The sequence below is a fragment of the Ailuropoda melanoleuca genome, chromosome 2 (assembly GCF_002007445.2).
Source record: "Ailuropoda melanoleuca isolate Jingjing chromosome 2, ASM200744v2, whole genome shotgun sequence".
Taxonomy (NCBI): domain Eukaryota; kingdom Metazoa; phylum Chordata; class Mammalia; order Carnivora; family Ursidae; genus Ailuropoda; species Ailuropoda melanoleuca.
This window is the reverse complement of record NC_048219.1, coordinates 128477697-128489726: the sequence shown is the minus strand read 5'-3', so window position 1 is coordinate 128489726 and position 12030 is coordinate 128477697. Positions and strand designations below refer to the sequence as shown.

At 38.8% G+C, this 12030-nt stretch overlaps 1 long non-coding RNA gene across 2 annotated transcripts in view; it reads right to left on the bottom strand.

The window, feature by feature from the left end:
* LOC117801081 overlaps nucleotides 1-12030 on the bottom strand; it is a 75142-nt gene extending 63112 nt beyond the window's left edge. For both annotated transcript variants that reach the window (XR_004623474.1, XR_004623473.1), the window contains exon 1: nucleotides 11924-12030. This is a non-coding gene — a long non-coding RNA (uncharacterized LOC117801081). The remainder of the gene's footprint in view (nucleotides 1-11923) is intronic.

Here is a 12030-nt window from a genome sequence, read left to right as displayed (position 1 = left end):
CATGTGATTCAGTGTATAATTACGGAAAGAAAGTTTCAGAAAAAAAAATAATTCAGGAGTGCCTCACTGGCTCAGTTGGTGGAACATGTGAGTTTGAGCCCCATGTTGGGTGTAAGGATTACTTAAAAATAAAATCTTTAAAAAATATATAACATTCAATCCAGCAATTGCATTCCTGGGCATTTCCCTCAAATAAATCTAAAGCTTATAATAACACAGAAAGCTGTATGCAGACATTTATAGCAGTTATATTTATAAAGTAGAAATTATTATAAATTAAAAATAACCCAGATGTCCTCCACAGGTGTACTTACAGAAACTGTGGTACATCCATATTCTGTATTACAAAGCAATAAAACAGAAGAGATACTTACACATGTAACAACCTGAATGAATCTCTAAAGAATTATGCTGCGTAAAAAGAAAAAAATAAGCAAAAACTCCAATGTCACATACTATTATATGATTCCATTTATGTAACATTCTTAAAATGACAAAATTATAGAAATGGAAGACAATTAGTAGCTGCTAGACATTGAGGAGGGGGTGAGAGTGAAAGAGAAGTGAGGGCGTGGCTGTAAAAGGGCAACAAGGGGGGTGCTTGTAGTGATGGAAACGTTCTGTATCCTGACCGTATCAAAGTCAATATCCCAGTTGTGACACTGTACTATAGTTCTGCAAAATGTTACTATTGGGGGAAACTAGGTAAAAGGTACACAGAATCTCTGTATAGTTTCCTAATACTGCATGTAAGTTCATAAAAATCTCACAAATAAAACTTAATTTTTAAAAATTATTATTGATTAAAATTTTACCACTGTGATTACTTGAAGTTGGGGAAGGACCACCAAAATGTGTAAGAGTATTTCTAACTACACTATTAAAATGAAACAAAGGTTTGCTACATCCACTGGGCTAAAACAAGCTATGAAATTTCCTTGTTTTAATACTTCTAATGTTTATATAGTTTTATAGTATGAATTATACCATTTTAGTAACATTTTTTCCTTTGAAAAACTTCACATGTTTAAAATTACATCTACTTTTGACCTCAATTCATAAGCCGAGTATATAAAAGTTATTACCAATTCACAAAAAACAAGGACACAGAAAGTTTGTTCAAAGTCATACCGCCAAAGCCTGACCAAGGTGATCTTGGTACTTGATGGCCGCCTATGAAGAGACTGAGAAAGAGCACTATGTAAATTCATGTCACCATAGTTATAATCCAGGCAATTAAAATTAATATGAATATGAATCGATCTGTTTTAAATCTTCTAATTGATGATTTTTAGTAAGGAATTTGATATAATGAAATATTTATCTAGAAAGCTGTATTACAAAGGTAATTTTTTTAAAAGGCAAAAGCAGTTTTTCCATTGAAACATGCATGATANCGATCTGTTTTAAATCTTCTAATTGATGATTTTTAGTAAGGAATTTGATATAATGAATTATTTATCTAGAAAGCTGTATTACAAAGGTAATTTTTTTAAAAGGCAAAAGCAGTTTTTCCATTGAAACATGCATGATAAACAGTTTTGAGGATCTAAAACCAAACAGTTTACAAAAGTAGTTTACAGAAGGAAAGAGGGTTCCAGACAGAAGTTCATCCAAGAGTAGAAGGTATTCCAAAACTGTAATTTACAACTCATTCATTCATGGGAGAACACATTTGCAAAAGATGTATCTCATAAGGGGTTAATGTCCAAAATATATAAACAACTTACACAACTGAACATCAAAAAAACCCAATCTGATTAAAAAAAAATGGGTAGAGGATCTGAATAGATCTTTTCCAAAGAAGACATGCAGATGGCCAACAGACGTGTGAAAAGATGTTCAACATCACGGATCATCAGGGAAATGCAAATGAAAACCACGATGAGTTATCACCTTACACCAGTTAGAATGGCTAACATCAAAATGACAAGAAATAACATGTGTTGATGAGGATGTGGAGAATAAGGAATTCTCATGCACTGTTGGTGGTAATGTAAACTGGTACAGCTACTGTGGAAAACAGTATGGAGGCTCCTCAAAAAACTAAAAATAAAAATATCACATGATTCAGGAATTCTACCACTTGGTATTTACACAAAGGAAATGAAAACACAAATTCACAAAGATATATGCACCTCTATGTTTACTGCAGCATTATTTACAACAGCCAAGATATGGAAGCAACCCAAGTTATCTATCAATAGTTGAATGGATAAAGCAGATGTGGCATACATATACAATGGAATATTACATAGTCATAAAAAAGGATGAGCTCTTGCCACTTGAGAAAACATGGATGCATCTAAAGGGTATTATGCTAAGTCAAATAAGTCAGAGAAAGACAAAGACCATGACTGCACTCATATATAAAAATTAAAAAAAAAAGAATAAAGAGCAGAATCAGACCTATAAATACAAAGAACTGATGGTTGCCAGAAGAGAGGGGCGGTGGGCAAAGTGAGTGAAAGGGAGTGGGAGATACAAGCTCCCAGTTATGGAATGAATAAGTCATGGGAATAAAAGGCACAGCATAAGGAATAATGTCAGTGATACTGCAATAGCACAGCATGGTGACAGAGGATAGCTACGCTTGAAGTGAGCATAGCATAACATACAGACAAGCTGAATCACTACGTGGTACACCTGAAACTAATGTAATATTGAGTGTCAGCTGTACTCAAAAAATATTTTTTTAAAACCTAATTTATTCATACACGGTTATCTAGGAAGACTAGAGGTCAAGAGTAAGCCACTCTAAAAGACAAAGTCCCTACTGTTGAGCAGCTCGGAGGAGGAGGAGAAGGATGGGAATCCTAGAACCAATATATTCCAGTTACATCTTAGGATGGTGAATTTCTGGATTTATGTTGCTTCTTTGGAAAATTGTTTTCAGAGCTCCAATCAAATGACCCACAAACAATATTTTTGAAGACTGACACCTGCCAATATACTGTCCAAAGATTTCAGACCAACACGTATTTTTCATCTGCCAACAGTCTGAATTAGACATTTAACAGCTGAGTTGTTTGTCACAGGTCCCAAAATAATAACAGTTCTTGTGCAAGTCCAACTGGGTTCTCTGATTCCTTTTTCGGTGCTTTAAAAAAACTGACTTTTCTGCTTATTCAGTCATTGACAAATTGACAATAAGTGGAAAATTCCCATCAGTGCATCAGTCTGAGATTCAAGGTAAGATTCAATGAGACTATTTATTCTAGCAGATGTCACAAGAGATTTTCAAAACATTCTTGTGTTTATTCATAACAACGGAAGGGAATATTTTCAATAATAGATAATAAGTTTGGACTTATAAAGGCACAAAAATTGCATAAAGAATGAAGAAAAGCACAAAACACAATAAACGAAAGTACTGCTGTATGAAAATAAGAACTTCCTTAAAATGGCAAGTTTTGAAGAATAAATTACAGTTTTTCATAAATATTTCATTTTCACTGTGATCAATTATTTTATATAGGCTACGCGGTAAAGTATTCCAAGAAATATAGCCAAGATAATCAAGTTCATGATTAAAACCTTTTCTGAAATCTCTATTTTATTACTGGTAAGGGAGCACTTTTTCAGATATAGGGTTTTTTTTTACAAAGAAAGCCACTGACAGTGGTTAATGTAGCAGCTGTCTATTTAAATTCTGGTAACTTATCAAGTAATACATATCTAAAAAGTAGATTTAGCTAAAATTTAGTTAATACAAAGTCATTTTACAGCTCATTCTTAACACTCATAGAAAATTTCTGCATGTTTATTTATATACCAAAGTTTTCTAGGGCATTTATTTTTCCAGTTCATGTGTCTTATCTTTCCCAACTACACTGTAAAATTCATCACAGATTCCTTAAAGATGGAGACTCTCAATACTGGATCCAACACAGCCTATGAAACTCCTGAGGAAAATCATTATTTGACCATGAGGCCTAGAGCAGGGGACTAATGAATGTTGCTTGGAAGGAGCTAAAATGAATCCTGTATCTTTTTAAATAAGTGGTATTCAAAACAGAACACAATACTTCACACACAGTAGGGCTCCAGTAAATATATGAAACACTAATTGTGTCCAGTTCCCTTGCTTGGATCCCTGGTGGTACTCAGGAATCAAAAGTTACTTCCAACTAGATCAGTCCTTTTTTCCCCCACTCAATCCAGGGTACATATGTCAGAAAATATGATGCACTTCACTTCAAAGTGGTTATTACTGGTTTCTATTTTACATGATGTTTCTAATTTTTGTGAAGGTATGGAAACTGGAAAGCCTACTCAAGTGTTTACTTTGATCATGACATTGAAAATTCATTTAATATTGCATACATTAGTAGTATAATTGACTCTCCTTTTGAAAATAATGTACTTATTGTATTAGCAAAGGAAAACAGTCAATTTCAATATTAAACTACTATTTATGGGTGTATACATATATAAGTTCTATAAGGATTTTTTTTTCTCCTTTGTAGGGGGGCAGGATCTACTAGAAGCTCTCCTCAATGGAGTTTTTGTTTAAAAACAAAACAAAACAAACCCAAGCGCACAAATTCAAGAACAATATCACTCTGCTGAAATCCACCAGTTTCTGAACACTGGTATGTTTCCTATATGCAAAGATTAGAACTAAATGAAAGTTACCTATATTCTTTAATGAGATATGAATTAGTGAGTTCCTAGGCACATAAAGTATTCATGGAAAAGCAAGATGCTTTCAGAGGAACAACCTTGTCTCAGTTAATTTCTTTGAGAACAAATCAAACCAAAGCAAATGGTAAGTGGGATTTTCTCATTTTAACAAGACTGGTCCCCTCTAACCACTATCTAAATCCCCTTCTGTTTCTATCCAACTTCCAGAAAATTGAGTCTTAATTAGGGGTTAAGCCTCAAAAGTGCAGAGGGGACAGACTTAACAAACGAATCCAAGAGGTTAGCTACTAACTCAGCCAGTATGGAGTCAAAAATCTGACTAGCTACAACACATATTTTTATGAGCTGAGCATTTCAGGTATACAACTTCAAGTTTCTCCTCTTATCCCAAAGAGTAAATTGTAATAAGTTCTTACAAAGACAGTCTTCATTTTTGCTGAGGGAAAAATGAAATGGAATGAGAATGTGTAATGTTCTAAGAATAGTGAAATAGTAGTACTAGAGCTCTAGAGAGCATCTAGTCCAACTCCCTCATTTTACACACGAGAAAGCTAGAGCCCAGGAGTTAAATGACTCACTCATGGAACACACACAGCTTAGTAGTACAGCCAGGTCTAGAACTAGAGATGCTCCATATCTCTTAAATGACTGTCTGTTGGTTTATTACATCAAGTATCTTCCAAACTTCTCTTCCAGTCCTTCTTGCTTTGACAGTTTCCTGCCAATTTCAAGTGTGATCAATTCTGGACAGAAAAGGCAGCTTAAAAAGTTAATTTACAAGATGCAAGCTGCACATTAGTCCATAAATGATTAACACTAGCACTTTCTTTATGTATTGACTAGCAAGGACATTGTATAAAATGACTACTATTTAGAATTACAAATGCAATAGTTATATACTTATTTAAAAGGTATTTTACATTTTTCAAGGTTTCCACTCTGACCCCTGCAATATAATACTATCAGTCTTTACCTTTTAAACATAACAGTTTATTAAGGAATGTTTAACCAAATCTCTTACATGCGTTGGTTTAGCAGTGTTTTACGCGCCTCTACATACTGCCTACCTAAAAAAAAAAAGTACTTCCCTATTTTAAAAAAGGCCCTTCTTTGATTTATTTTGCTGGATTCTCTTCCTTATGGGCAATCTCTTACAAACTATCAAGCTCATAATTTCTCTTTAGTAGTTTATTTCTTCCCTGAAGTATTTTGCTTAGATTCATAATCATGTTGACTAAGATCATAGAAAGCAAGACAACAATTTGCCCAAAATATAGTAGATGCTACAGAAAGTATCATTAAGGGGCACCTAGATGGTTCAGTCAGCTGAGCGTTCGACTCTTCCTTTAGGCTCAGATGATGACCTTAGGATCCTGGGATTGAACCCTGCCTTAGGCTCTGTGCTTAGTGGGGAGTCTGCTTGAGATTCTCTTTCTTCCTCTCCCTCACCCCCCCTTGCCACTCTCTAATAATAAATAAATAAAGCTTTTTAAAAAAAAGGTATCATTATGTACCACAATATAAGAACAATGACTTAAATGTTTTAAGAGCTGCCCCGGAGCTTGAAATGCTTTCCTCACAACAACCATTTGAGGTGGATATTTTTATCATTCTGTTTTACAAATGAGTGAAATGAGATCCACAGAGATTATATAATTTACCAAGTCACACACCTAGCAAACATAACTGAACTATGACAGTCTGGCTACTAACTCACTGCCTTCAAGACACTTTTTATGGATTTCACTCCATGTCAAGGTGAAAACCCAAGGACTTCTTCTGGCCAAAACTACCATGGTTAATCCTGGATGAGGGGTGGAGGCAGACAGCCAAGACCCTGAACCCATTATATGCTTTAATCCTTCCCCTTGTTTCCCAAATGACATTGTTAAAAAAGGAAAAACAAAACAGTAACAATTTAAGATGAGCATGATGGAGATTCAAAAGTCTCAAAAGAGAACCCCAACTATCTTGTTGCTATGATTTGCAGGAGGAGAAACAAGACTGATTATATAAACGAATGCTTAGGAAACCTTTTCTTGAAAAACAAAAAACACTGAGGACTTTGGAAACCTTGAGCTGAAATGTATCTTAGATCAATGCAATCCAAACCATACATTTTCAAGAGGAGGAAGCTATAAACCCAAATGTTTTAAATGGTTTGTCGCCATAGATTTAGATCTGCTAATTGCTGGAGTAGGGTACTTTTCACCTCTCCCTCATGTTTGCAATTTAAGAGAGAGCTTACAATGGACCAGAATTTCAGACACCACTTACCCAGTGTTTTAAGTCTATTTGTAAGTCAGTTGTGGGTGTCTATGAAAAACAATATTCCAAGTTCCAGGCCAGGCCCCAAAGCCTTCACAATGCTCCGATAACCCCTCTTCAACTACACATTTTACCTAAGTTTCATACATAATGCCACTTTTATGACAAAAACTCACATCCACTCTAAATTTGACTTGGAACACTAGGCACCAACTTCTACATTAAATGGCCCCTGAAAGGGGGCTTTCTCTGCTTCTCCAAGCAGCCAGATCCATTGGGTGGTGGTGTGTGTGTACTGGAGCGGAGGGAGGTAAGGGACGGGCTCCAGATTAGGGAAGAACAGAATAAACTCCCTTGGATATTTACAACTCCCGAAATTTATATTTAACACAGACAATAATTATAGAAGCCAAACATGCCTTGGCTGTTGAAGAAAGGTTATTGATTCACTTGCCCCCTCCCTCACCACCCTTCATTTGGAGTTCTGGACTTTATCAGGGCTATACGATATAATATCTGCCTACAGGGACTGGCATCTACCCAATAGGCAAGCATTATTCAGTTCAAGAAAAATGTTTCACAATGACATGACTTAAAATAATGCAGACACTTCCACATTTTAATTTATATATTTTATAGTAGTAAAAATTTACAGTCCAATCTCTAATGACATTTTATCCTCTGCAGTGAATCATTATGTATTAGTCACAATAAACTATATTATCAAGACTATGAATAATAAAATGATCAGGACTGTAGTTAACATTAGTGTACCAAATAAAAGTAAATCTAAATTATAAAAAGAAAAAAACTTAGAACAATGACGAATGGCATGCCTGCAACAAATGAAGAGCACCATCATGTAATACCCTCAATTNTTAACATTAGTGTACCAAATAAAAGTAAATCTAAATTATAAAAAGAAAAAACTTAGAACAATGACGAATGGCATGCCTGCAACAAATGAAGAGCACCATCATGTAATACCCTCAATTAGTTATGATAACATAGCCCCCAAAAGATGAAGATAATTCCACTGAATTATTAAAGTGATAATGTAAACAATATTTGAAAGCCATACAACTTCTCAAGTGAAACCAGCAAACACATGAATTATTGCTCTTTGTGACCAACCTAGGGCCTCATCTCCTTATCCTAAAAAACAAAAACAAAACAAAACAAAAAAACCCTGTTATTTCTTACAGCTGGGCATCAAATTGACCTGCTGACTGGTATCACCACTTACTGGCAGTTTATGAAGCCTTACATCCAGTTATGCGTAAAGTTTTACTTCCTTGCTCTCTCTCTCTGCAGCTATTTGTAGTTACAGTTTGGGCATGAAATAGTTAACTAATTTTCCAAACATAATAATCAGTCCACTGGTGTCCTGTATCAGATTCTTCTTCCCCCTTCAGTGCAGGAAAGGCACTACAAAACCATTTAACACATTGAAGAAGTAATTATCTCCCAGTACACTGAAGGCGTGAAGGCAACTTCCCAAAGTGACAAACAATTCCATGAATGTTTATGCCCTAGAATAATCCTAGAATAACCTCTACTTTATCTTCCAGTTAATAATGAAGATATGACTTCATTATTATGACCCATTTTAGAATTAAGCAAATTAGGATTTACCTCTTGATTGAAATAGGAAAAAAAAAATTAGAGGCCATTCTCAAAATATCTTAATATTTCAAAGCAGTCCAGTGAGGCTGGACTTCTCAAGTGATTCCCATCATCCAGGATAAGAAAATTCTTTATTTAAATCAATTCTTGGCCAACAACAAGGAAATAATTCAATTTTAAAATTGGCAATAACTGAATTTTTTAATTAAGTGAATGTAAAAGTTTTAAATTTATTTTCCCACTTTGTGCAGAAAAGAAAAAACCCTGCAATTCTGACTTAACATAGATTTAATTCAAATACTCAAGGTCATACAATTGCTGAAGTTTTTATTAAACTGAGTCTGAGAGTAGTTTTTTAAGTCAAAATGTATCAGAATTACAGAGGCAGATTTGGCTTATTCAGCTTGTAAATGCAGCATTAACATTTTTCCCCCTGGATGAATGCCAGCTGCTCCTACCTTCTGCTTACCTTCTCTTACGCTTTCCATCACTACTACCCTGCTCCACTATCTCCCTTCAAAAACAGCATAGGTAAGAATTAAGATAACTGGACACTTAGTCCCAAAATTTAGAATCTTCAGTATGACATAAAATACATGAAATGCTGCACCTTCTCCTTATATAATAGTGGGGGTTGGTGAGGGAATATACTTTGGTCAAAACACAGTTTATGTTATTGGTTGTGAACGATTACTAGTTTTGAAACTTCTCTTCAAATATCTATAACAACCAGTATATATTTCTAACCGAAAGCCTACCTTCACTTGAAGCAGGTAAAACTATTTGCACAATCATGTATATACATTATCTATACACTTGAACCAGTTATTTCAATTTCTAATCTAGCAGAGAAACTGAATGTGCTTTTACTTTCTAATCTTCATATCAAATCAAATAAGCAGGTGCTACACTCTGAAGTAATGTGATACTGTTACATAACAAGTTTCCTGTTGGCATCTATGAACACCTCCAATATCCTATACAGTGTTACAAACTATAATTTAGAGTTAAACCTGTAAATTAGAAGATCTACAGATTAAGGGTATACCTGAAAAACAATGTAGTAGGCAAAAGACACAACCTTCCCCAGCATAAAGTCTTTTTGTTTTGTTTTGTTTTCTTCTATTTTTCCTTTCTGTTCAGCCCTTAACTAAAAGGTTCTCATCTTATACTTCTCAATGCATTGGATCCACACAAAGTAGGTATTGGAAGGCAGCTGAGACAATCAACTTATTATTTTCCTGAATCTGATACAAAAATAACCAAGTGTTGAGTAAACTCAACCTCCAAAACAAACTGTGTCAAACAAAGGCACACATAGTATGCTTTTCAACAACCAGAAACCTTATTTTGGACATCAGTTGTTCTCGTTTTCATGTTACCATTTCCATAACTGCTTCACAGGCAAGAGAAAAGAAGATACTTCTATAGCAATATACTGCATTCAAAAAGAGAAGCAGTCTTCTATTTCCCCTTTTAAAATAAAAGAATCTAAGCCCAATTCTAGAAAAGCACCGTCTGTCAAAAATTTCCTTCTCTGCGTTAAAGAAAATAAAATTTGACCAAAAATGTATATGAATCATTACTGATTTTATAATTACCATTCTTTAAAAGTTGGAGGGCTGTATTTATTTTTTTCAAACTCAGTAACAAAAAGAACTGCGACCTCAACTAATAAATTGCATCTTGAATATACATGATTGTGTTGTCCCCGTGTTACTTCCAATGGTAACTGACACGCCCCGAATTTAACTGTACCAGACAGTTCTATCTGTCCCATCGCTGACCAAACACTGCTTCTCTGTTTCTACTCATTATGTATTATAAGAGGTCTAAACACAACCCAGCATGACGAGAAAAAAATTACAATTCTTATGACAGCAAAGTGATGCATTCAAGTTCTCTCCTGCAGTACATCCCTATCCGTGAGCATTAACAGACATTTTTGATAGAGCTAAAATGCGTTGGCTGCAAGCTCATTACTCTAAGAACCTTGGGCACCTTTCCTGCAGGTTTCAGAAAAGCCTCGTAAAAACCAGGCACTATTCAAACCTTGCAAACCAAACTTGCCAAGAACCTTGTGCAATGATCAATAACCTTGGCTACACCACCATCCGCCTCAAATTCACGGTCCTGGCGACCAATGCAGCAAAACCCAGGCTAAAGGCTAGCTAAAGCCCAACAGAATTGCCGCGCTTCCCCTCCGCCGCCCTCTCTGCCGCATGGAGAGAGGCAAGGGGAGAAGAGGAGTGGAGCTAGGCTCACCAGCTTCGAAGATGCTCCGGTGACCTCTGGCTGCGCGGCGAGAGCTGGGCCGGGAAGGCGCTAGTGCAGCCGCGGCGGGCCCTGTGGACTATGCCCCTGGTGCATTCCTCACATTCCTGCACAATCTGTCGCCAGTCGAGGAGCCCGCGGCGCGCGTTCCCCCCCTGGACACACACACCTGCCTATTGCTGCGCCCCGAGCGGCCGTGGCCGCCGCGGCGCCTCCGCTGCCCGCGCTCGCTGTTTGTCGCACTCACCCAACACGCAGCCAAATCCCAACCCCGCCGCTCAACCCCTCGCTTCCTGGGTAGGGGGGAAAGGGGAGAGGGCCAGGCAGCCCCAGCGGTGGGCAGGGCCACCAGAACCGCCTGGGGTGGGGGGGTGCCGCAGCTCCGCTTCAACTACTGGCAGGGTGAGGGGGAAGCGGCGGCACAGGAGGGCAGCTGGGGAAGCTCCCGGCTGGGGAACCGGGAGGGGTGGAACGTGAGGCTACGCTGCGAAGAGCGAGGGGCGCACTGGCCAGAGGGGGGTGGGCAGGACCCGCAGGAGCGCGGGACTCCAGGGGCAAATGCGAGACGGTGCAGGCAACAGGAGCGTGGGAGGAAGGAGAGGGGCCACGATGCAGGATCTGGGGCTGGAGGAACGGACAGACCGCCCCGAGAGCTGGGGAAGGCGGGAGCCCCACTGTGCTCGGGGCGCGGGGCGGCGTGCTAGGCGGACAGGAGCGGGGGAGCCTCGGGGCAGACGTCCGGGAGGGCTCGGCGTGGCGCTGAAGTTCTGCGCTGGGCGCTCTGGATCCGAAAAAGCCAACGTGGGGAGGGTCCTGCGCGGCGTGCAGGGGAGACCCGGGGAGAGTAATAGCCGAGAAAAGCAAATGGAGGGTGAAACTTGTGCTCCTGCCGGGGGGAGGGGAGCAGGCAGGCGAGTGCGGGCAGGAACACGAGGCGGGGCAGGAAAGCCGAGGCGGCCGCGAGGCTGTGGGGACGGAGTAACGGGAGGGAGGCGCCCGTCCCCCACGCGCCCCTCACAGGGAGGTCCGGGCTCGGGCACGAGGGGGCGAGGGCCGGGGGTCTCGGGGGCAGGAGTCTTCGCGCCCTCCCGCGAGCTCGCACACTTACTTTCCAGGTTAGGCTGCGCCCGTCGTCGCTCGGGGGATCAGGGACATCTGCGCCGAGGGGTCGCCGCTGCGGCACCCGAAAAAATTAAAAAAGTGCGGCGGCCAAGC